The sequence below is a fragment of the Lissotriton helveticus genome, chromosome 10, assembly GCF_964261635.1.
Source record: "Lissotriton helveticus chromosome 10, aLisHel1.1, whole genome shotgun sequence".
NCBI classification, from domain to species: domain Eukaryota; kingdom Metazoa; phylum Chordata; class Amphibia; order Caudata; family Salamandridae; genus Lissotriton; species Lissotriton helveticus.
Window position 1 is genome coordinate 1,133,263,791 of NC_136071.1, and position 24,382 is coordinate 1,133,288,172.

Consider the following 24,382-nt stretch of genomic DNA (forward strand, 5'->3'; position numbering starts at 1 on the left):
ATTACCATGGCCCCTATAATCCTTTCTCCCTGAATCATAACCCTATCCTCACTCAAGGAACCATCTTCCTTGGGGTCACCATGGATTCGTGATAGAGCATCCGATTTGATCTGTTGAGCAGCTGGCCTATACGTGATGATAAAATCGTACTCATTAAAAAACAAAACCCACCGCATCTGGCGAGGTGTTAACGCCCTAGCAGAACGAAAGAATTCTAGATTTTTGTGGTCAGTATAGATGGTTACTACATGCCTAGCGCCCCATAGATAATGGCGCCACTCCTCAAAAGCCAATTTTACTGCCAATAATTCCCGTTCAGCCACCGTATAATTTCGTTCTGCTGGCAGTAATGTCTTGGAGAAAAAAGCGATGGGATGCATATGGCCAGTGGCCTCGTCACGTTGGGACAACACCCCACCCACGGCACACATAGAAGCGTCAGTTTCTACGAAAAAGGGTTGGGCAGGATCAGGGTGCACCAGCACGGGTGCCGAAGTAAACTGTTCCAACAGGGAACGGAAAGCCACCTGAGTCTCACTGGTCCACTCAAAAGGGACACCCTTCCTCAAAAGGCGGGTCATGGGTGCCACTATATCGGAAAAGTGTGAAATAAACCGCCGATAAAAATTGGCGAATCCTAGGAGCACCTGGATCTGTTTCACTGTAGTTGGCACAGGCCAGGTCACAATGGCCTGTATCTTCTGTGGGTCCATCCGGATCCCTGCCGCCGAGATGATGAAGCCCAAGAACTCCACCTCAGGGGCGCTAAACTGGCACTTCTCTAACTTGGCGTAGAGTTGATGTTCCTGTAGGGTTTGTAATACTTGCAGCACGTGTTCTGTGTGTTCTGCCCTGACTTCAGAAAAAATAAGAATATCGTCCAAATAGACGATAACAGTACGATCTAGGTATTTGCTGAGGACCTCGTTAATAAAAAACTGGAATGCCGCTGGCGCATTACACAAGCCAAACGGCATAACAGTGTACTCAAACAGGCCATATTTGGTCTTAAAGGCCGTCTTCCACTCATCCCCGGGTCTGACCCTTATAAGATGGTAAGCACCCCGCAAGTCTAGTTTGGTAAATACCGTTGCTTTGCGGAGCTGGTCCAATAACACGGGGATGAGTGGAAGAGGGTACCTGTTTTTCACCGTAGCCGTGTTCAATATCCTATAGTCAACACAAGCCCTCAACGTCCCTTCCTTCTTAGGAATAAAAAATATAGCTGATGACACAGGGGAAGAGGAAGGACGAATAAACCCCAATCGCAACATCTCATCGATGTATCCTTTCAGATGTATCTCTTCGGGTTCCGAAAGAGCATACACTCGGCTGCAAGGCAGTGAAACCCCCGGTATCAATTCGATCTTACAATCATAGGATCTGTTTGGTGGTAGGTCTTGAGCACAGCCCTTATCAAACACATCCTTGAAGGCAGAATACTGTGGCGGGACAGATCCCACCTCCGCCGCGGCACAGAACAAAGGGTTAACCTGCTCACGTGCCACAGTGTAACAATTCCCCAAACAGTACACCGAATCTAGCGTCACCAATCTCTGTACCCAATCAATCTTGGGGTTATGCTTCTGCAACCACGGGACACCCAACACCAATCCAAAGGAAGGGGCATCGATCAAATCGAACACCACTGTTTCTGAGTGCCCGTTTTCACATAACAAGCATAAAGGAGCGGTCTGGCGAGTGATACAACCAGAGGTCAGCTCAGTCCCATCAATGGCCCTCACCGGTTCAGGTTGTTCTTTCAACTTACAAGGAATCATTAGTTTCTCGGCCATCGCTATGTCTATAAAGTTTCCAGTAGCCCCTGAATCCAACAAAACAGATACAGGGACATGGTTATGTACTGAAAGCAGTAGCTGAGCATTTATAACGAAATGTCTTGGAGCTTGGTCTACAGCGCCCAAAACCTCATACTGTTTATTTCGTTCCACACTCATCCCTCTTTCCACTTGTATACAGGCTACCTTTTTACCGAAACCTGCACCAGAGGGCTTAACAGAGCATTCCCGTGCGAAATGTCCTCCCTGACCACAGTACAAACACAGATTGTTCTCTCTTCTTCTTTTCTTCTCCTCCGGGGTCAGGGGACCCCTCACCCCTCCTATCTCCATGGGTTCGGGCAACGCTTTACTCTCCCCACCTACCTTTGTCTCAACTTTCCCATAACTACTCCTGGATGCCTGGAAACGACTGCGTTCTCCGCGCCGTTCTGATACCCGATGATTCAATTTAACCACAAGGTCTATGAACGCCGCGCAGTCCTCCGGTGGATCTACCACCTGTGATACTATGTCCTTAAGCTCCTCGCAAAGACCCTGATAAAATATAGAAGTCCTCTTTTCAGTTGGCCAGTGAGTCTCAGATATCAACCGATTAAAGGAAGCTATGTACGACAGCAAATCCTGCCTGCCCTGCCGTAATTTCATCAATTCTGCATCGCTCGCCTGCATGAACGCATGCTTGGCGAACAGACCCCGCATCAATTCTTTAAACGCAGTATAATTGTACAGCACACGATCGTCACTGTCCACCAATGGAATAGCCCACTGGGCCGCATTGCCAGCCAAATACGATATCATGAAGGCGACTTTAGCAGAGTCGTCAGGGAAGGCACTTGGTCTACACATAAAATGCAGCTGACACTGGGTCATGAACATTCCAAATTTGGCGCTATCCCCAGTGAATCACTCAGGGGGTGCTAAGGGAACTGCAACAGGGGATGACACGGTCACTGCTATGGGACCGCTGCCACCGACCGCACCTTGTCCCCCCCTCCGCCATACTGAAATGTAGCGGGCTGTATGACAGGAGCCGTTCCCCTTTGTTGCGACTGCTCTCTAGCCCTAACAGCCACCAGTTCCTGTTTAAGGCCTACGTTCTCTTGCTGTAGCTCCTGAACCTGCGCCTGTAAAACATGCAAAGCCCCCATAATGTCTTGCATTGAGGGACCTCCCGCATTCCCACTCAACAGGTTCCCATCCTCATCCATGCTAGTCCGGGCAGTGCTAATATACGTGGGCTTGATATTCTGTTGGATTCCGCCCAGCCCGAGCACTGCAGGAACGTAGCATGAACCAGTCCCCTTTCCCTGCCCAGTGGCCACTCACGAGATTAGTACAATGAGTATGCCAATGGATCTGAAAAGAGGGTGGTATATTGAGGAGACACCAAGTCTTCCACCCATAGATATCTAAAGGACACAGCTCCTTCCCACACCTTCTGCACCTGTAGCAAACAAAAAGAAAAGAACACAAACTCTACTTATACGGCTGTATCCCAATTCCAATGACCATGAACTGCCCAAACACACACAATGCCTCTTACCCGTGATAGTGCAGGCTTTGCTTCGTGCAGGCACTGGACAATCCAAATTGACAAATGCTCTCTAGATGGATTGCCACGCAGGAGCTAATAATATCGGTGTCCTTCGTTTTTCCGACTTACGGGCCATAAGGGGAAAAAAGATCCAGTCCGGACACAGTATGACGCTGTACCAGATAAACACAAAAAAAAACCCTTGATAAAATGAGTAACCGGGAAAAGAACAGGGAAAAGGGGGTCGGTCTGTAGTACTCGGTAACGCTGAGTCTTCCAAACTTTCCGTATCACAGCCCTTCGCGGAGCGACCCGAAACGTCACATCCGCCACAAAATGATGCAAAAAGCGTCTCAAGAAAGGACGCGGTGCGCGGTGAAAACGCTTCGTTTCTATAGCGTTTCTTCGTAGTCACAAAATAAGGGCACTGTAACCAGAAAAAAGAAGGCAACACAGTGAACGGGAGCCCCCGAACACTAATGACAAATAAAAGGGAAACAAGGCGGGGAAACCACAAAAGGAAGGGAGAGGGAACCAAAACTTGGGAATAGGAACTAACTAACTATGGACAAGAAAAGGGCAGCAAACAGGGGAAGGAAAAGTCTCTCACGAGCCCGTGAAAGAAAATTAGATCGAGGAATCCAGAACAACAGGAATCCTCAACAGCAATAACCAGCAACCAGGGAGCAGGATACCAGAATCCACACAAGGGCAATATCAAGCACTGAGACAAAGGTAGGACAACCTTTTATCCCTCTGCCCAGATCATGTGATGTCAGTACATGGTCATGGAAATGGGACTAGCCCCCAAACCCTAACACTCTCCCTTCAGCAACACTGCCCCATCCGAGGCGTCGATCAAAGCACGTCCTTCTATAGGTCTCAATTATGACCCTAACAAAAATCTTCAAAAAGACCAAACTCACTTCTCTATCAATTCGCCTTTCGCCTGTAATTATCCCATTGAAAACAATCCCTACCGGGCAGACCTTAGACAAGGGTCTTCTCAAGTTAGTTCAGGAACGGCTAAAGTTGAAATGCTTCTTGCAGTCACTAACCAAGCTCTGAACTCTATGGCTAATGCTGCCCATATGCACGCGGATAAATTGGAGACACAGATAATCATTTTGCAATTATTAGCAGACTCCATAACGGGTATAGACTCTAAACTGGAACAGCTAAACTCACTGATACGACGAGCTCAAAAAAATGCCGGACAAAATTACAACCCCACAGTACATTCAAGTCAGGAACTGTCTGCAAGTACAACCTCGCATCCTAATCATGCTCAGACAAACTGTATCTGTGAGCCTTTAATACAAAACTTGAATCCTTGCTCGAAATAATGTCTACTTTAATAGAAGATTTAAAGATAAAGTCTCAAACTATACCACAGAAAACAAGCTCTCCAACTCAACTCCAAACCCTAGAAACCTCACGTACAGCAAAATTAAACCTCAACAATTCAGTCAGCCCTAGTGATAATTATAATACCTTAAAACTGGACCAACAACGACTTAATGCCACAATAAATACCCATCTTGATCAACCATCTACCACAATAAGCTCTTCCATGACTTTAATTGAGACCAAACAAATTCTAAAGGAAGGAACCTCGATGTCCAGAAAGAACAAGAAAAAACTGAAGAAAACACGAGGGGCCCCCCTACAAACCGGGCGGAGGTGCCAAAAAAATCAAGAGATTCTAAACAGGGGAAACATTCTAAAGCTATGTCAACACCTCTCTGGCTTAGAAAGTGTCAACTCAGCGGACATTGAAACAGTGGCCTTTATGGACCCTGCTTCGGGACAGAAAAATGGGTCAACCCTGGTAACTTTTTCTAACCCAGATCTGGCCGCCACACTATTGAACGAAGAAATTGATAATAATGGTTCTGTCGGACAGAAATACACAGTAGTATAGTATTTCAATTGTATTATTTGAAAACTTAGTCCCTATGTAGGGTACACAAACAGTGGTACCTATACTAGTATAACCAAACACACTGACCACAAAGAAAAATTCAAGTAAAGTTTTACTCATATACTTTCATATTCTCTGTATTGTATTCAAATATTAGTTTTGCTGTCCAAAAAACACAAACATAAAACATATAAAACACATCAATTCTGTGCAAGACTGATACACATTTAAAACAACATATAAATATGTCAATTCACGGACTTATTGGCGCAGACAACTATAAATGCAATAATCCACTAGGTACATCAATAAATTCTTGGGTCCTAGGGGATTTTGTATAGTTGGTTCATAAAAGAAGGAAATGCGTCACTATTGAACAACGCAAAGCAATTGAGTGAATGGGGCATTCATGCTAGCTTTTATACCACCATCAATTATCCGACCTTTCTAAAAAACATCCCTGAACTCCCACCTACCAACAACAACATTAGTTCCGATTTAAATTTGGAAGGGAGCAAACGGCAGCTCCCCCCGTTGCTACGCGGCCATAGACAGGAGTCAAAGGCCGCACCATGGATCGATACTCCGCTTCAAGTGATAGCCACAACAACAGGTGGTCCACGTAAATGCGTATTTAAATCAAATAAATCTCAAGATTGGTCGTGGCTTTCCAAGGCCTTAGGGTAATGTACAGATAATCCAGCAGGATAGCAAATCAAAGTATGACACAGCCTGCTGCCTAAATGTCTGTTCCTGGAAAATCAGGGGACTAACAAAAGAGAAAATAGGTCGATTAACTACGGACTCCCGGAAGTCAGATGACGTCTTCGCCATTCAAGAGACCTGGGCCCTGGAGAATACTACCTGGGAAGATTTTATTGTAGTCTAATCCCTTGCTAGTCCGTCCACAGTAGGTGGTCATGCATCTGGGGGGGTGTTGAGCGCTGTAAAGAATACATTGGTTGTAAAATTAGAAACACTTTATAACGGCGAAGGTGACTACATTTTTATCAGCGTTCAGACCGAGAGCTACAACAAGGGAAAATCAAAGCAAAAAATCATTCTCGGCTGTGTCTACCTACATCCCGTAAAAATTCGACGGGAGACTACTTTAAGCAATTTGCTCCCTATAATAAATAACCTTGAAGCTCTATTCCCAAATGATCTGTGGCTGATAATGGGTGACTTCAACTCAAATTTAATGGACATTGATTCCACCCAATCTTCTCAAATATTATCAGTAAATGACGAGTGGGCAATCCCGGAGATTAAACCCCAGTACCAACGGAAGGAAGCCAATGGAATAAAACTGGCAACAAAATTAAATCAATTTGGCTTGCGTACTTTGAACGGAAGGTTAGCCTCTGATCAACCAGCTGCATACACCCATATATCTCCATCCCGTATGGCTACCTTAGACTATATATGGATATCACTTACTGCCTTTCACCTGGTGCGCCAGCTCTCGATAATCCCAACTTTAGACAGCGACCACGCCATTCTTGCATGCAAGATTGCCCTCAGGCAGAATCATCGCCCGATAACTCCCTTGATTGACCGGGAATCTAACCTCCAGAATGTCAGAAAACTGAGATGGTCTGAAGGGAATCGCGAAATGATAGAAGCGGAAGTTGATAAACTTCTCCTCGAACGGCATCCGGTTGGTACTGATTACACAACAGGATTCTCCTGGGAAGCAACACTAATCGAATTTAGAGACCAACTAATATTAAAACTAACAAATAACCCTCCGAAGGCCCTCCCGGTCCCAACTACTTTGCTAGAGCAAAAACAACTTATAATTTTCGCAAAGAGTAAACTAAATAAGCTGCTACGTGCCCATGCGAACAACGAAAGCGAATTTAAATCCTTGAAGAATGATATATCAGCTGCCAGAAAAGACTACAGGAAGGCCAGATTCGCCTTAAAAAGACAGAAAAGACAGGAAGAAGAGCGGCGTTGGGCGACAGTCTTTAAGATAATCAAAACTAAGGACCAAAGGAAATTTTGGAAGTGGATAAATGAGGCAACCAAAGCCATTAAACCACCTATCGCAACTTATATCTCCCCTGCTGCCTGGGAGAACTATGTTAAAACACTCTACACAGCATCGTATACATTAAATAGTAGCAGCAGCTCCCGACTTACATTTGACCAGCTAACCACTGAGGATGACCAAATCTCCACCATCAAGATAACACCAGAAGAAATGGTAGGAGTCATAAAGAAAATGCGCTCCGGTGGTGCTCCTGGACCCAATGGTATCCCCACGCAGGTGCTCCAAGCCTGCGTACAAAAATGGGCTCTGATACTGACCCCTCTTTTTGAGGATGCAATACTGGGACACACCATCCCGACCTCCTGGCAAGGTTCCTTCCGTGTCCCCAACCCCGATAATTATCGGATGATAGCCCTACTTTTTTTTTTTTTTTTTTTTTTTTTTTTTTTTGAAAAACCTTTATTTGAAAGACAAGTATAAGTACAAGCGCTGGCCCACAACCACAGGGGCCGGCCGCAAAGTCAGGAGAATCGAAAAATTAAAGCAATGTATACGACAGGATAAAAACAGGATAGAAGCAAAAAAGTCAGGACATCGCCCGCGCCAGGATAAAGAGGTTACATTTTACAGTGTACATGAATAAGGGAGGCAGCAACCATATCTATTAGCGCGTCAAGCAACATATATCAAAAAGAAAAATGGGGGGGGCGGGAGGAACAACCCCTTAAGCAGGTAGACGACCACAGTAGAGCAGAGCCCAGAGACCCCACACTCCCATAACAGGCGCGAAACGGGCAAAGAATACCAACAAACGAATAAAGTGGACGCCATATGTACAGCCCACCCACCCCGAAAAGGAGAAAAGTGCAGACGCTCACGAGACAAAGGAATAGACACCAAGGGACACAGCCCACCCCCTGAAAAAGGCAAAAAAGGGACCATAGAATAAAACAAACTAAAACAACAAACATCCCCCCCACCCTACATCACTGTAATGGCTACGGTCTACCCCACTAAACAGCGTGCCTGTCGCCCAGAGTCACCCGAAATATAGAAAGAATAAAGGGAATAAAAAGAGGAGGGCCATAGAGACAAAGAAAAACACGAAACACATCCCATCCCCCCACCCTGCATACCAACGGAAGGCTACGGCCCACCCCCCCCCAATAGGCATGCCTGTCGCCCCAAAAGAACCCCAAGCGGGAAAGAGAGTATAGAGAGTGAGAAGTCCATCCCAATCTCCAACTCTCAGAAGAAGTAGGAGGAGGAAAGTTCAACATACTCCCGGTCACCACCAGCCCCGTAAAGCATCCCCAACCTCAAGTATCAGCAACACAACAGAAGTAGCAAGCAAGCTGGAGGTGGGGAAAGACAATTCAAAATGTGCGAATAAATCAGACAATGTGTAGTCCCATCCCAGTCCCCGCCCGGCAGCGCGTACAGCACACTAAAAATCTCCCAGCCCTGGCCCGATCTCAGGTGGCCCCCTTCATCCGCCCCCCGTGAGGAGCCACAACCGTCAGAGAAAAGGAAACAGTCCGCCCCAGGGAGAGCAAAGAGGAAAGCTGCGTTAGATAAACTGGATGCAGAAAAAACGTCCCAACCCCGGCTCAACCAACAATGAAGCTGTTAACTAAGATGCAGCCTAGCCCTGGCCCGATCGTGGATATATCCATAAACATGCTCCCCTGGAGAAACCCGCCCACTGTAAAGCAAAGAGACAATATGGCCGCAGAGAGAATGAAAGTGCCGTAGAAACACAAAATGGCCGTCGAAAGTCACCAGAAAATCCACCGACTACAGTAGGGGGTTCCTCAGATACTTGCAGAATGTGTGAGTTCTTCAATAACAAAGTCGGAGGATATAACTCAGGAGCCATCGTTAGAGTCAGCAATGTTGTAGATAGGTTCCAAGGGACTCGCGATGTAAAATCCAACAATGTAGCACTCTCCGGTGAAAGGGGAGACAAAGTATCCCAGACATCGTTGTAAGGCTGACGGCCTCGGGCGTCCATAGAATTGGAGGAGGGCAAATCCGTCCAGTGGGCAGAAGGTAGCACTGTATCCCCGTGGGACGCAGGCGGAGACGAATGGAGGGTTTGCTGAGTCAAAGCGTCGCATCCCTGCCGCAGCGCCGACGCCATATCGTTCAGCTTCCCCCCAAGTATCTGGTAGCCTCGGTACAGATCGGCACGGAAGTCGCGCAGGGCCTGCAGGATGGTACCGAAAGAAAGTGTGGGCTGAAGCCCATGTCTCTCACTTCCAAAGGAAAGCGCCTGAAAATCGGACCCCATCTCAGGCCGGGCAGCACAGTCCACTGGCAGGGACGGGCGCCCTCCCCCAGAACACGGAGCACCAGACAAAGCCATTATGGCGCAAATCCAGGGTAATCGCCAGGAGTAACGTGGCACAGACAAGCGGCAGTGCAGGACTTCAGTAGCACCAAAGACAAAGCCAGTGAGTGTCACATTGCGGAGAGGCGTTCCATACTGGAGCAGGATAGTGAGGCGTGGGGTCGGGCAAGTGTGGGCAAGCAAACATGGCCGAGCGACCCTCACCGCCTATGATCTGTCTCAAACAAAGGATCCGTTTCGGATTAGTGCCGCATTGGAGCAAGCGCTCGCTTCTAACCGCTTATTTCAATTCTTCTCAAGCGGCGCCACACGGCCGGTGCCACACGAGATTCCCGCCGGCGCTCAGGTCTTCAGCGCCGATAGGGTAGGCTGGCCACCATCAGTCCTCCGGGGCACGGCAAAGAGCGAGTGTGCAGGCAGGGTCCAGGGCTGAAAGCCGTCCCGGAGCTATCTCCGGCCGCCGGGCAGGGAGAGACTCAGGGAAAACACCGCTGGAATCAGCGCCACGCCGCACGCGATCCGGTATGAAATTTCACCAGGATATATGCCAGGATGTCGGTGCGGCGGACAAAGGCTGGCGGAGCCGGGAGCCTACAGGTCTGCTCCGGTCGCCATCTTGGCTCCTCCTCCCCACTCTTGATGATGATAGCCCTACTTGATGTGGATGGGAAGGCTTACGCAAGTATACTTTTAAAAGAACTTACAAAATGGGTGGAAGCGGAAAACTTAATCCCCTCCACCCAAACTGGTTTTCGAAAAGGCTGCCACATCGAGGACAACTTGATTTCCATAGTCCACCTGATGGAAACAACCCTTGCTGCAAAAGGCAAGTCAATGTACATGGGATTCATCGATTTTTCGTAAAGCCTTCGACAGCGTCAGCCGGCCAAAATTGTGGGAAAAACTGGCTATACGGGGTATTTCACGGGTGCTACTAAATGCACTAATAGCCCTACACACGGACACCTGGGTGAAAGTCAGAGTAACATCGAAATGGTCTACCTCCAATAAAATCTATACAAATAGAGGCCTAAAGCAAGGGTGCATTCTTGTACCACTACTGTTTAACCTATACCTCGCAGACCTACCAGAATGGTTGTGCCGATCCAGAGCTTTTCTCCCAGGAATCGGTCAAAGAAAAATCCAAATCCTGCAATACGCAGATGATACCATCCTTTTAGATCAAACTCAGGTGGGGCTGCAAAGACTGCTCAATTCCCTGGCTCAGTACTGTAACAACAATATGCTTGAGATAAACGTTAGTAAAACCAAAGCGATGGCAATCTCATCCGCGAAAACAAAAAAGATCACGTGGTTCATAGAAGGGAAACCACTGGAGACTGTCGCTGCATATAAGTATCTGGGCGTCTGGATTGATCATAAAGGGAGATGCTCGGTGCATACAACTGAGATGCAGGCAGTGGCTAGTAGCCTAGAGGGGGCCTTCATGCGATCGAAGAGCGCTCTGCATTCCCATGACTTTGTCCCAGTGATAAAATTGATCAACGCAAAATTTCTCCCTACAATTTCCTTTGGAGCAATCATCTTCAAAGATAAAATGAATAACTGGCTAGATAGAGCACATTCATCGTGCTATCGTAGAGTTTTTCGACTGCCAAACTCGACTTCCCACGGCCAGATCCGGAAAGAGTTTTCTTTATCCTCCATGCACTGGATTATGGGCGCAAGATACGTCTCATATTGCCTAAAAGCGAAACAAGCCGAATCTCATACGCTAAAGAGCTGCATATGGCTCCTGCTCAGTAATCCAACTACATCATGGAATAAATATCTAACATTCTGCCTCAAATCCCTCGAAGCGGAGGATATTTGGTCCTCTCCTTTGTCCAACAAAACGAAATCAAAGCTTCTAACTAAGCAAGCTAAAATTCTATCAAATGAATCGGATACGCAACGTGTACTTCAGCTCTCTCATGGCACTTGGGCTGCCAAACTGTATGCCCCGAAAACCCTACCATCTTACCTCGCATCAGCAATGAAGCCTTATATTAAGCATCAATTAATGAGATTTCGTTTCGGCTTAATTCCGCTGAAGGCATACAAGTTTGGCCAAGGATATATGAAAGAAGCTTCTTGTCAGTGCCGTTTCTGCAATCAGGGAAAGGAAAGCCTGATCCACGTTTTGTGTATTTGTCATCGCCTTCGAGTACAAAGAATATTCTGGCTGAGACCAATTTGGCTTCTTCTAGGCGTCAGGACATGTCAAGAAGCACTCGAGGCCTGTATGAGGGGGGGATTCGCCACAGATGGTGACTCGCTTTGTAAAATTCATCACAGAAATCAACTCCTTGGCTCTACCATCTGATCAAGCTTAAATTTCAATCCCCTCTAAATGACATTCCTGTGGCCTCTCTGCCCTCCCTTCCTTTTTCCCTACCCATTTATCCTATAGCTTCTTTTAATAGTCTGGAACTCTCTCTTTATTTAAACAGTCATTCTTGTATAGAAATTAATTTCTGGACTCAACCATTTGATTAAGCTTGAATTTTAAGCCCCGTTAAGTGATATTTCTTTGGTTTTTCTGTTTTCCCTTCTCTTTTCCCTACTCATCAATCCGACAGCCTATTTTTACAGATTTGAATTCTTTTCTACTTAAACAGTCATTTTTTTTTGTATGTGCATATTGCAATGATTTTAAATAATTGTGCAATAAAATCTTTTACTTACTTACTTGGCGTACATTGTTGTATCCCGCTGCGATGGCCACAGTGATGTCAGGAGGTTAAGTGGGGTTCATCCAGGTTTCCATCAGGAAGAGTGATTCTGGTGCACTGCAGTTGAGGAGGTCTCAGATTTTTATAGCATGTTTGCTGAGTGAGCAGGTGCTGATGAGCGTGCCTGTGAGAGTTGGTGGAGGGTCTTATGTGGTGTGTGTTGGGGTAGTTGTCTGAGACGGTGGCGTGGAGGTAGGAGTTTGGATTGAGCATGAGGGCAAGTAGTTGCAGGTTTAGTGGCAGTAGGGGCAGGAGAAAGGTCCTACCATGCTGGGTGGTGCAGTTTGGTAGCAACGGGTGGTTTACCGTTCTGAATCTAGCTAGTGAAGGGTAGAAGCTATGTAGCGGCTGGGGTTGATCTGACCAGGGTTGGTGGTGCTAGGCACTAACGGCTGCAGATAGGTTTGGCTTTGGTACTCCAATGCGTGCTAGCGGCATACCCGCTGCGCAATCGTGCTGCGGCTGCCATTAAGTAGGTCCTGGGAGGGGGTGGCTGTGGGCGGTGCTACTGAGGGCAGGAAGAAGACACCGGAGGGAGCGGGAACATGAGGGAAGAAGACGCCAGGAGCAGGTACTAATCAGGTGACACCTTTACCCAGATCGCACTAAGGCCTGTTAAAATGACAAAGTAATATTATTGCAACAGAATGAGCTATATTGGGCCACACAATTTGGCATTTATAACTGCATAATTAAGTCAACTCTACCACATTGTTTGATTATGATATATGACACAACGCATTCCATTGCAATGCATGCCTTTACCATGCAAGTGTTACAACACGAATGCCTTTACCATACATAACCTTTACCCCACATTTTATTCCGAGTATGTCTTTACCACGCATGCCTTTACAGCAAATTTATTTGTAATGGTATGTATGTCAAAAGCCTATGTGTGATAAAGTTTTTCCCTGACACCTGCCCCAAGCCCCCAAACCAGTCCCCTGTCCCCGACCCTTGTTAATAGTAACCAACCCCGGCCCTGAGCCCTAAAATTGGAGCCCTGCGTAAACCTCCCTGGCCCACACCCCTTTTCACAATCACCCCGCCCCTGCGTAAAACCAGACCCCTTACCACGGCCCCCATCCCTTTTAACAAATACACAGCCACTGCCCTGAACCCTAAAGCTGTACCCCAGGGGGACCTTCCCTTGACCCCCAGTCCCTAAAAAGAAACCCCATCCCCAGTCTAAATGCCTAAGTCAGTACCACCCGCCCCAGGCCAGATCCCCACTTACCATAACAGGACGACGAGGCAACTCTTCTAAGGCATGGCACAGGTCGATCAAAAGAAGCAGAAGGGTCTCTCCGTTTCCTCTAACGATGCCGATAGCCTTTACAATGCCTGTGCCTTTACCACCATTACTAGCGTATGCCCTTACTACCAGTACAACGTATACGCCTTTACCATTCATACCTTTACTATGTTAATTCGTTTTAAAGGCATACCTGGTAAAGGCATATACGTTGTAAAAAAATGCATGGTAAAGACTATCCATGGTAACCGTGCATCCCTTGTAATGGCTGTTTCCCTTTGATTATCCATTGCTTCATATGCCCTTGCCTCAGTGACATCTGCTGAACTCTTGTGGCCATTTGTAGTGTGGATCTGTAAGGCAGCTGCCAATATTAGCTTAGGTGAGGCAATGGCTGTATCTGCATAGGCTTCTTTTGCTTCTCTAAATCTTTCAGCAACTTGGCAAAGATGCTGATGTGTTTAACTGTACCCACCATCTGGAACTCTTGTAGAGAATCAACAAACACAGTTTAATTGCTCCTGCTTTGCAAGCTCTAACAGGCAACATCCTATTCTGTGCACAGAAATGGAAAACTGCTTTTTCAAAGCTGCCTGGTTAAGTTCTTAATGTAAAAAGAGTGATGTCATTTACACTTTCTACAGGTGTGATATTGAACATCTTAAAGTGGAACTTCGGATCAGGGCTCATTTGAAATATTCCTTTTCTGCCTCTATTCATTTGCTCTTGGGAACAAAGAACTTCTGAAGTCTGCCAGCTTTGATAAGAAGAGGAACTTCAAATAGAAAATCTACTGAACACAAAGTCCATTCCACGTTCAGAGTGCTGCTTCTGGCACAATCAATCATGATACATGGGTGGAATTGTAACTCTCTCTTAAGTCCTCTGTCAAATTCTACTTACTGTGTATGCTTGGTAGCTTTTGTGACCCTTAAATAAGGTCAGCTAGTTTGAAAGTTTGATCAATACTACTATATATTACACAGACAAAATAATAGCATTCTATCTTGATTGTGCTTGTGTTAGCCTCCTATTTGTGAACTGTGTGACCTCCTCAGATATGTCTGTAAAATTAACCTTTGGTCCTGAATTTTTATAGTGAATAGTGATCCTTTGTCCTAAATTTTTTATAGTCACTGCCCAGAATTTGCCTCTTTGCCAGGTGGACTAATTTGCTAATGCACATTTCATTTTTGCATTATGGACAGTCCTCATTAGAGGAACTACAAGGCTCAAAATGCAAAGCAGCAGATATGTCAGCCCTTTAAATGGTCTATAACACTCACAATTGGGTAACGTGAGAGCGTTGTCGCATTAATGTAATTAGAAGCAACAGAGGCCTGCATAGCATTGAAAGGATGAGAGAGCAGCTTGTGTTGAAGCACAACACAAGACACTGTCTCATTTGTAATATAGCAAGTGCCTGTGCTCAAAGCCTTCTTTAAAGCTCACAGACACTGCCGACGAACGTCAGGATTTCCGATTACCACGGCTGCGCAGTTATGATTCCAGCTCATGCCTCTCTTTTCACCACCAAGCGCTACTTGACACTTTATTTCACTCTTGCAGGTTTGTTTCCATCTTTGCTTCCCCCTTTTTCACTGTTTTTAGGGCGAGGCCTCCGCCCACGTAAGTGGGAGGAGTTTCGAGATCCTAATGTTAAAGAAGAGAAAAAAAAAGTATCTCCTAGGGCTTTTGCGAGACAAATTCCACACATTCCTTAGTCTGGTATCTCATCTGGCCAGTGATTCGTCTTCGTTGTGGTGTCGTTTTAATAGGCTTGAAGTGATAGGGTAAATGTAGTTTTCGGACGCCATGTTGGGCATTTTTCGTGCGTGCTCGCGCAAAGAAGTACATTAATTATAATTAGGAGCTGTCAGGGTGCCTCCGTAAGTGAATCCAGATGGCCGGGCGCGTTCACCATTCAGCAGCGCTCAGCGCGCAGCTGCTCCATGCCAGGCCGGGAAAGGGCTTCATTAGTTCAAGAATTCTAAAAGCAAGCATCTATCGGAAGTGGGAGATAGGAACCTTTTGACTGGTTTCATATAGTTCAGAGATTCACTTTCATTCCTCTTTAAATATCACTCTTTAGGTGTTCAAGGTTTGTGTATATTTTTTCTACATATCTTAAGACAATCCAAAAGTATTTTTTCAAGATGAAATGCCAAAGCAGCACAATGCAGAGCAATGACATACTACAAGTGGCATACTATAATATTTTTTTAATAAGGGGCAAGACGTTGAAAGCCTAATAGCATTCTCAAAGTTTATGTGTAGTGTTCATAAAAGCAGCAAATCTGGGATAAGCTGGGGGGAACTGTCTTTCGCTCTAAAGGCTGTCTGTCAACAGGTTTCCCCTTTCAGAAGTCTAACTGGAATTCTTCAGGACTGTTTATATGGAGTAGTTGCACTATTCTAGCAGACAGTAAAGCATCTGATTACAGTGGTCTTGGGGGCAGAAAACATGACCGCCTTGCTCCTGTCACACTCACATACGTGTATATGACAATTGTGAGAGTGCAGTTTGAGAGTTGAGAGTGCAGATTGAGAGTTGAGAGTGCAGATTGAGAGTGCAGATTGAGAGTGCAGTTTGAGAGTGCAGTTTGAGAGTGCAGTTTGAGAGTGCAGTATGAGAGTGCAGTATGAGAGTGCAGTATGAGAGTGCAGATTGAGAGTGGTGTTTGAGAGTGCAGAGTGGAGATTGAGAGTTGAGAGTGCAGTTTGAGAGTGCAGTTTGAGAGTGCAGAGTGGCGGTGCAGAGTGCAGAGTGGCGGTGCAGAGTGGCGGTGCAGAGTGCGGAGTGGCGGTGCAGAGTGGCGGTGCAGAGTGGGGGTGCAGAGTGGGGGTGCAGAGTGGGGGTGCAGAGTGGGGGTGCAGAGTGGCGGTGCAGAGTGCAGAGTGGCGGTGCAGAGTGGCGGTGCAGAGTGGCGGTGCAGAGTGGCGGTGCAGAGTGCAGAGTGGCGGTGCAGAGTGGCGGTGCAGAGTGGCGGTGCAGAGTGCAGAGTGGCGGTGCAGAGTGGCGGTGCAGCGGTGCAGAGTGGCAGTGCAGAGTGGCGGTGCAGAGTGGCGGTGCAGAGTGGCGGTGCAGAGTGGCATTGCGGCGGTGCAGAGTGGCGGTGCAGAGTGGCGGTGCAGAGTGGCGGTGCAGAGTGGCGTTGCGGCGGTGCAGAGTGGTGGTGCAGAGTGGCGGTGCAGAGTGCAGAGTGGCGGTGCAGAGTGGCGGTGCAGAGTGGCGGTGCAGAGTGGCGGTGCAGAGTGCAGAGTGGCGGTGCAGAGTGGCGGTGCAGAGTGCAGAGTGGCGGTGCAGAGTGGCGGTGCAGAGTGCAGAGTGGCGGTGCAGAGTGGCGGTGCAAAGTGGCGGTGCAGAGTGGCGGTGCGGAGTGCAGAGTGGCGGTGCAGAGTGGCGGTGCAAAGTGGCGGTGCAGAGTGGCGGTGCAGAGTGCAGAGTGGCGGTGCAGAGTGGCGGTGCAGAGTGGCGGTGCAGAGTGGCGGTGCAGAGTGGCGGTGCAGAGTGGCGGTGCAGAGTGGCGGTGCGGCGGTGCAGAGTGGCGGTGCAGAGTGGCGGTGCAGAGTGGCGGTGCAGAGTGCAGAGTGGCGGTGCAGAGTGGCGGTGCAGAGTGGCGGTGCAGAGTGGCGGTGCAGAGTGCAGAGTGGCGGTGCAGAGTGGCGGTGCAGAGTGGCGGTGCAGAGTGGTGGTGCAGAGTGGCGGTGCAGAGTGGCGGTGCCGAGTGCAGAGTGGCGGTGCAGAGTGCAGAGTGGCGGTGCAGAGTGGCGGTGCAGAGTGGCGGTGCAGAGTGCAGAGTGGCGGTGCAGAGTGGCGGTGCAGAGTGGCGGTGCAGAGTGGCGGTGCAGAGTGCAGAGTGGCGGTGCAGAGTGCAGAGTGGCGGTGCAGAGTGGCGGTGCAGAGTGCAGAGTGGGGGTGCAGAGTGGGGGTGCAGAGTGGCGGTGCAGAGTGCAGAGTGGCGGTGCAGAGTGGCGGTGCAGAGTGGCGGTGCAGAGTGGCGGTGCAGAGTGCAGAGTGGCGGTGCAGAGTGGCGGTGCAGAGTGCAGAGTGGCGGTGCAGAGTGGCGGTGCAGAGTGGCGGTGCAGAGTGCAGAGTGGCGGTGCAGAGTGGCGGTGCAGAGTGCAGAGTGGCGGTGCAGAGTGGCGGTGCAGAGTGGCGGTGCAGAGTGGTGGTGCAGAGTGGGGGTGCAGAGTGGCGGCGCAGAGTGGTGGTGCAGAGTGGCGGCGCAGAGTGGCGGTGCAGAGTGGCGGTGCAGAGTGGCGCTGCGGCGGTGCAGAGTGGCGGCGCAGAGTGGCGGTGCAGAGTGCAGAGTGGCGGTGCAGAGTGGCGGTGCAGAGTGGCGGTGCAGAGTGGCGGTGCAGAGTGGCGGTGCAGCGGTGCAGAGTGGCGGTGCAGAGTGGCGGTGCGGCGGTGCAGAGTGGCGGTGCAGAGTGGCGGTGCAGAGTGGCGGTGCAGAGTGGCGGTGCAGAGTGCAGAGTGGCGGTGCAGAGTGGCGGTGCAGAGTGGCGGTGCAGAGTGCAGAGTGGCGGTGCAGAGTGGCGGTGCAGAGTGGCGGTGCAGAGTGGCGGTGCAGAGTGGCGGTGCGGCGGTGCAGAGTGGCGGTGCAGAGTGCAGAGTGGCGGTGCAGAGTGCAGAGTGGCGGTGCAGAGTGGCGGTGCAGAGTGGCGGTGCAGAGTGGCGGTGCAGAGTGGCGGTGCAGAGTGCAGAGTGGCGGTGCAGAGTGGCGGTGCAGAGTGCAGAGTGGGGGTGCAGAGTGGGGGTGCAGAGTGGCGGTGCAGAGTGCAGAGGGGGGGTGCAGAGTGGGGGTGCAGAGTGGCGGTGCAGAGTGGCGGTGCAGAGTGGCGGTGCAGAGTGCAGAGTGGCAGTGCAGAGTGGCGGTGCAGAGTGCAGAGTGGGGGTGCAGAGTGGTGGTGCAGAGTGCAGAGGGGCGGTGCAGAGTGGCGGTGCAGAGTGCAGAGTGGCGGTGCAGAGTGGCGGTGCAGAGTGGCAGTGCAGAGTGGCGGTGCAGAGTGCAGAGTGGCGGTGCAGAGTGCAGAGTGGCGGTGCAGAGTGCAGAGTGGGGGTGCAGAGTGGGGGTGCAGAGTGGCGGTGCAGAGTGCAGAGTGGCGGTGCAGAGTGGCGGTGCAGAGTGGCGGTGCAGAGTGGCGGTGCAGAGTGCAGAGTGGCGGTGCCGAGTGGCGGTGCCGAGTGGCGGTGCAGAGTGGCGGTGCAGAGTGGGGGTGCAGAGTGGGGGTGCAGAGTGGGGGTGCAGAGTGGCGGTGCAGAGTGGCGGTGCGGCGGTGCATAGTGGCGGTGCAGAGTGCAGAGTGGCGGTGCAGAGTGCAGAGTGGCGGTGCAGAGTGCAGAGTGGCGGTGCAGAGTGGCGGTGCAGAGTGGCGGTGCAGTGGTGCAGAGTGGCGGTGCAGAGTGGCGGTGCAGAGTGGCGGTGCAGTGCAATGTTGGTGCAGTGGTGCAGAGTGGCGGTGCAGAGTGGCGGTGCAGTGCAATGTTGGTGCAGTGGTGCAGAGTGGCGGTGCAGAGTGGCGGTGCAGAGTGGCGGTGCAGAGTGGCGGTGCGGCGGTGCAGAGTGGCGGTGCAGAGTGGCAGTGCAGAGTGCAGAGTGGCGGTGCAGAGTGGCGGTGCCGTGGCGGTGCAGAGTGCAGAGTGGTGTTGCAGAGTGGCGGTGCAGAGTGGCGGTGCAGAGTGGCGGTGCAGAGTGGCAGTGCGGCGGTGCAGAGTGGCGGTGCAGAGTGCAGAGTGGCGGTGCAGAGTGGCGGTGCAGAGTGGCGGTGCAGAGTGGCGGTGCAGAGTGGCGGTGCAGAGTGGTGGTGCAGAGTGGTGGTGCAGAGTGGCGGTGCGGTGGTGCAGAGTGGCAGTGCAGAGTGGCGGTGCAGAGTGGCGGTGCAGAGTGGCGGTGCAGAGTGCAGAGTGGCGGTGCAGAGTGGCGGTGCAGAGTGGCGGTGCAGAGTGGCGGTGCAGAGTGGCAAGTGGCGGTGCAGAGTGGGGGTGCAGAGTGGGGGTGCAGAGTGGGTGTGCAGAGTGGGGGTGCAGAGTGGGGGTGCAGAGTGACAGTGAGTGCAGAGTGACAGTGAGTGCAGAGTGACAGTGAGTGCAGAGTGAGTGCTGAGTGACAGTGAGTGCAGAGTGACAGTGAGTGCAGAGTGACAGTGAGTGCAGAGTGACAGTGAGTGCAGAGTGACAGTGAGTGCAGAGTGAGTGCAGAGTGACAGTGAGTGCAGAGTGACAGTGAGTGCAGAGTGACAGCAGAGTGCAGAGTGACAGCAGAGTGACAGTGAGTGCATAGTGACAGCAGAGTGACAGTGAGTGCAGAGTGACAGCAGAGTGACAGTGAGTGCAGAGTGACAGCAGAGTGACAGTGAGAGCAGAGTGACAGTGAGTGCAGAGTGACAGTGAGTGCAGAGTGACAGTGAGTGCAGAGTGACAGTGAGTGCAGAGTGACAGTGAGTGCAGAGTGACAGTAGAGTGACAATGAGTGCAGAGTGACAGTAGAGTGACAGTGAGTGCAGAGTGACAGTGAGTGCAGAGTGACAGTGAGTGCAGAGTGACAGTGAGTGCAGAGTGACAGTGAGTGCAGAGTGACTGCAGAGACAGTGTGTCAGGGTGCACATTGTGTGAGTGTGCAGAATGAGTGTGCAGGGTAAACAGTGTGTGACTATGCAGGGTGACATTGGGAGTGTGCGGGTGAGCAGTGTGTGAATGTTACGGGGCAGTGTGTGAGTGTGCAGAAAACACCACACACACATACACCTCACACACATAACGCACACACAAACCACACACCTCAGTCTCTCACCACGCAGAGTGGCGGTGCAGTGTGGCGGTGCAGAGTGCAGAGTGGCGGTGCAGAGTGGCGGTGCAAAGTGGCGGTGCAGAGTGGCGGTGCAGAGTGCAGAGTGGCGGTGCAGAGTGGCGGTGCAAAGTGGCGGTGCAGAGTGGCGGTGCAGAGTGCAGAGTGGCGGTGCAGAGTGGCGGTGCAGAGTGGCGGTGCAGAGTGGCGGTGCAGAGTGGCGGTGCGGCGGTGCAGAGTGGCGGTGCAGAGTGGCGGTGCAGAGTGCAGAGTGGCGGTGCAGAGTGGCAGTGCAGAGTGGCGGTGCAGAGTGGCGGTGCAGAGTGGCGGTGCAGAGTGCAGAGTGGCGGTGCAGAGTGGCGGTGCAGAGTGGCGGTGCAAAGTGGCGGTGCAGAGTGGCGGTGCAGAGTGCAGAGTGGCGGTGCAGAGTGGCGGTGCAGAGTGGCGGTGCAGAGTGGCGGTGCAGAGTGGCGGTGCAGAGTGGCAAGTGGCGGTGCAGAGTGGGGGTGCAGAGTGGGGGTGCAGAGTGGGTGTGCAGAGTGGGGGTGCAGAGTGGGGGTGCAGAGTGACAGTGAGTGCAGAGTGACAGTGAGTGCAGAGTGACAGTGAGTGCAGAGTGAGTGCTGAGTGACAGTGAGTGCAGAGTGACAGTGAGTGCAGAGTGACAGTGAGTGCAGAGTGACAGTGAGTGCAGAGTGACAGTGAGTGCAGAGTGACAGTGAGTGCAGAGTGAGTGCAGAGTGACAGTGAGTGCAGAGTGACAGTGAGTGCAGAGTGACAGCAGAGTGCAGAGTGACAGCAGAGTGACAGTGAGTGCAGAGTGACAGCAGAGTGACAGTGAGTGCAGAGTGACAGCAGAGTGACAGTGAGTGCAGAGTGACAGCAGAGTGACAGTGAGTGCAGAGTGACAGCAGAGTGATAGTGAGTGCAGAGTGACAGCAGAGTGACAGTGAGTGCAGAGTGACAGTGAGTGCAGAGTGACAGTGAGTGCAGAGTGACAGCAGAGTGACAGTGAGTGCAGAGTGACAGCAGAGTGACAGTGAGTGCAGAGTGACAGCAGAGTGACAGTGAGTGCAGAGTGACAGCAGAGTGACAGTGAGTGCAGAGTGACAGTGAGTGCAGAGTGACAGTGAGTGCAGAGTGACAGTGAGTGCAGAGTGACAGTGAGTGCAGAGTGACAGTAGAGTGACAGTGAGTGCAGAGTGACAGTAGAGTGACAGTGAGTGCAGAGTGACAGTGAGTGCAGAGTGACAGTGAGTGCAGAGTGACAGTGAGTGCAGAGTGACAGTGAGTGCAGAGTGACAGTAGAGTGACAGTGAGTGCAGAGTGACAGTAGAGTGACAGTGAGTGCAGAGTGACAGTGAGTGCAGAGTGACAGTGAGTGCAGAGTGACAGTGAGTGCAGAGTGACAGTGAGTGCAGAGTGACTGCAGAGACAGTGTGTCAGGGTGCACATTGTGTGAGTGTGCAGAATGAGTGTGCAGGGTAAACAGTGTGTGACTATGCAGGGTGACATTGGGAGTGTGCGGGTGAGCAGTGTGTGAATGTTACGGGGCAGTGTGTGAGTGTGCAGAAAACACCACACACACATACACCACACACACATAACGCACACAGAAACCACACACCTCAGTCTCTCAACACCACACACTTGTCACCACTCAACACAACACACTCACCACCACACTCACTCCCCAGGCTCACCCCCACAGACTCACCAGCACACACTCACCAGCACACAGAAAACAACACACACAACAACACACCCCCAGCCGTCAATGAATGCTTTCACCATGCACAAACACCAACAACCATCATCCATCTGTGCACGCTTTTACCAAGCACACACCCACCAGCCGTCAGTGCACCCTTCCACCAGGCACACACACCTCCAGCTGGCAGTGCACTTTTCCACCAAGCAATCGCAGTATGGTACACTTTACTTTTAAACATATTCATATAAAGCACAGCATGCCACCATTGGTAAAATTACAATTCAACCAACATACTTCCACTACACACCACATGCACACACTCCATAACACATGGCAAAAAGACATTGGCATTTACAATGCCATTAGCTCAAACTCAAATAAATCCGAGCCCGATTGCATTTCTAATGCTTGTTTCATCTTTGAGATCATCCTCCGTTTCCCTTTTTGTGTTTTTCTTTCTCTTGCTGTAGGTGAAAGTCTGATGAGGAAAAATAAGTGCTAGTTCCCAAAAACGAGTGGGCCCCCACCTGCAAGCACCAGCTTAAATTAAGCACTGGATACAGGTTTCACGCAGAGCACAAAGACAGTATGAGCAAAGATTGCAGGGCCAGATGTACGAATGTTTTTTCGGTTGCAAACGGGTATTCGGCCCGTTTGCACCAGAAAAATCAGTCTGCCCGATTTAGAAACCCTATTTTGTGAGTCAGTTGCCTATTCTAGACTCGTAAAATAGGGTTTGCGACTCACTATTAGGAAGGGGGTGCCAAGGAGGCCCTTCCTAATAACGACTCACACTTCACTGGGCCAGGTCCCAGGGGCCTTTTAAAACAAAAAGGAGGCGGGCCATGTGTGACCCTTTGAGCTCCTGGGACCACCACCTCCTTGGGGCTTTATGTTTATAAAAGGAGAGGGGCCACGTAGACCCCCTCCTGGGCTTTGTTGAAGCCCCGGGGACCACCACCTCCCTAGTGCTTTATTTTTTTAGGAGGGGACAGCATGGACCCCCCTCTTGTGTTTTATATAAGCCCAGAGGACTGCCACCTCCCCAGGATAAATATAAAAGGAATGGGTGTGCCGTGCGGAACCCCTGCGCCCCGGGGACCACCACCTCCATGGAGCCAAATTACTTAAAACACTTGGGGGGGGGGCATGTGGCCCCATATATGGCCCTGGGGACCACTACCTCCCAAAGGCTGGCCCAAGAAGATCAAAGGAGGGGGGGGTGTACAGCCTCCTTCCTGGGGCCAATAATGGGACCTCCACACCCCAGGGCGCTCCTGCTATGTCCTGGGTTGCCTACCCCCAAGATATAGCTGTTTGCTCTGACTTGGCAGTAGCTTTGACAGCTTTCGCCAAGTCAGAGCAAACATAAAGTACACTTTTAGCAAGCGAGAGCTGTGAAACCGTTCCCACTTGCTGAGAGCTGAGTTTATGTTTGTTTGCCTGCGTGCTTAACAGAGGGCAGGAAAAAAGTCAAAGGGATTGCTCTCACAGAAAGGAAGCTGCATGTTTAGCAGCTCGCTGTCTGTGAGAGCAATGCCAGCTCCCGCAGGAGACAGTGAGCCGAATGGGACCATGGGGGTCTTGAGGCTCCCCTCGTGGTCCTGGGGGAAAGAAGAGAAAGATGCAAGAGGTAAAATAGAGATAAAAAATGAGCAGAAAGAGGCAAAATAAAGGACAGAAATGAGCAGCAAGTGGCAAAATAATGTCAGGAACAAGCAGAAAGAGGCAAAACAAAGGTCAGAAACAAGCAGAAAAAGGCAAAATAAAGGTCAGTAATGAGCAGAAAGAGGCATATTAAAGGTCAGATATGAGCAGAAAGAGGCAAAATAGAGATCAGAAATGAACAGAAAGAGACAAAATAGCATTCAGAAATGAGCAGAAAGATGCTCCCAATAACCCTCAGCAGCGAAGGGGACTTCATCCACCAACCAGTAGTGCCTCAAGAGGTGCGTTTGCAGAGTGGTTGAGAAAGGGGGCAGGACCTCCGACGAGGTCTCAGCAATCCCTCTGTCGGCGGCTTACTGGTGGCTACAATAGGGGTTCTTGGCTCCCAAAGACCCTCAGCAGCTAAGGGGACTTCATCTTCCAATCATTAGTGCACCAGGAGGCATGTTTGCAGAGTGGTTGAGAAGGGGGCGGGCCTCCGGCGAGGTCACAGCAGTCCTGCTGTGGGGGACCTACTGGTGGCAAAAATGGGTGTTCCTGATCCCAAGGGCTCTTAGCAGCCAAGAAGACTTGATTCAGTTACTAGTAGTGTGCAAGGAGGCAT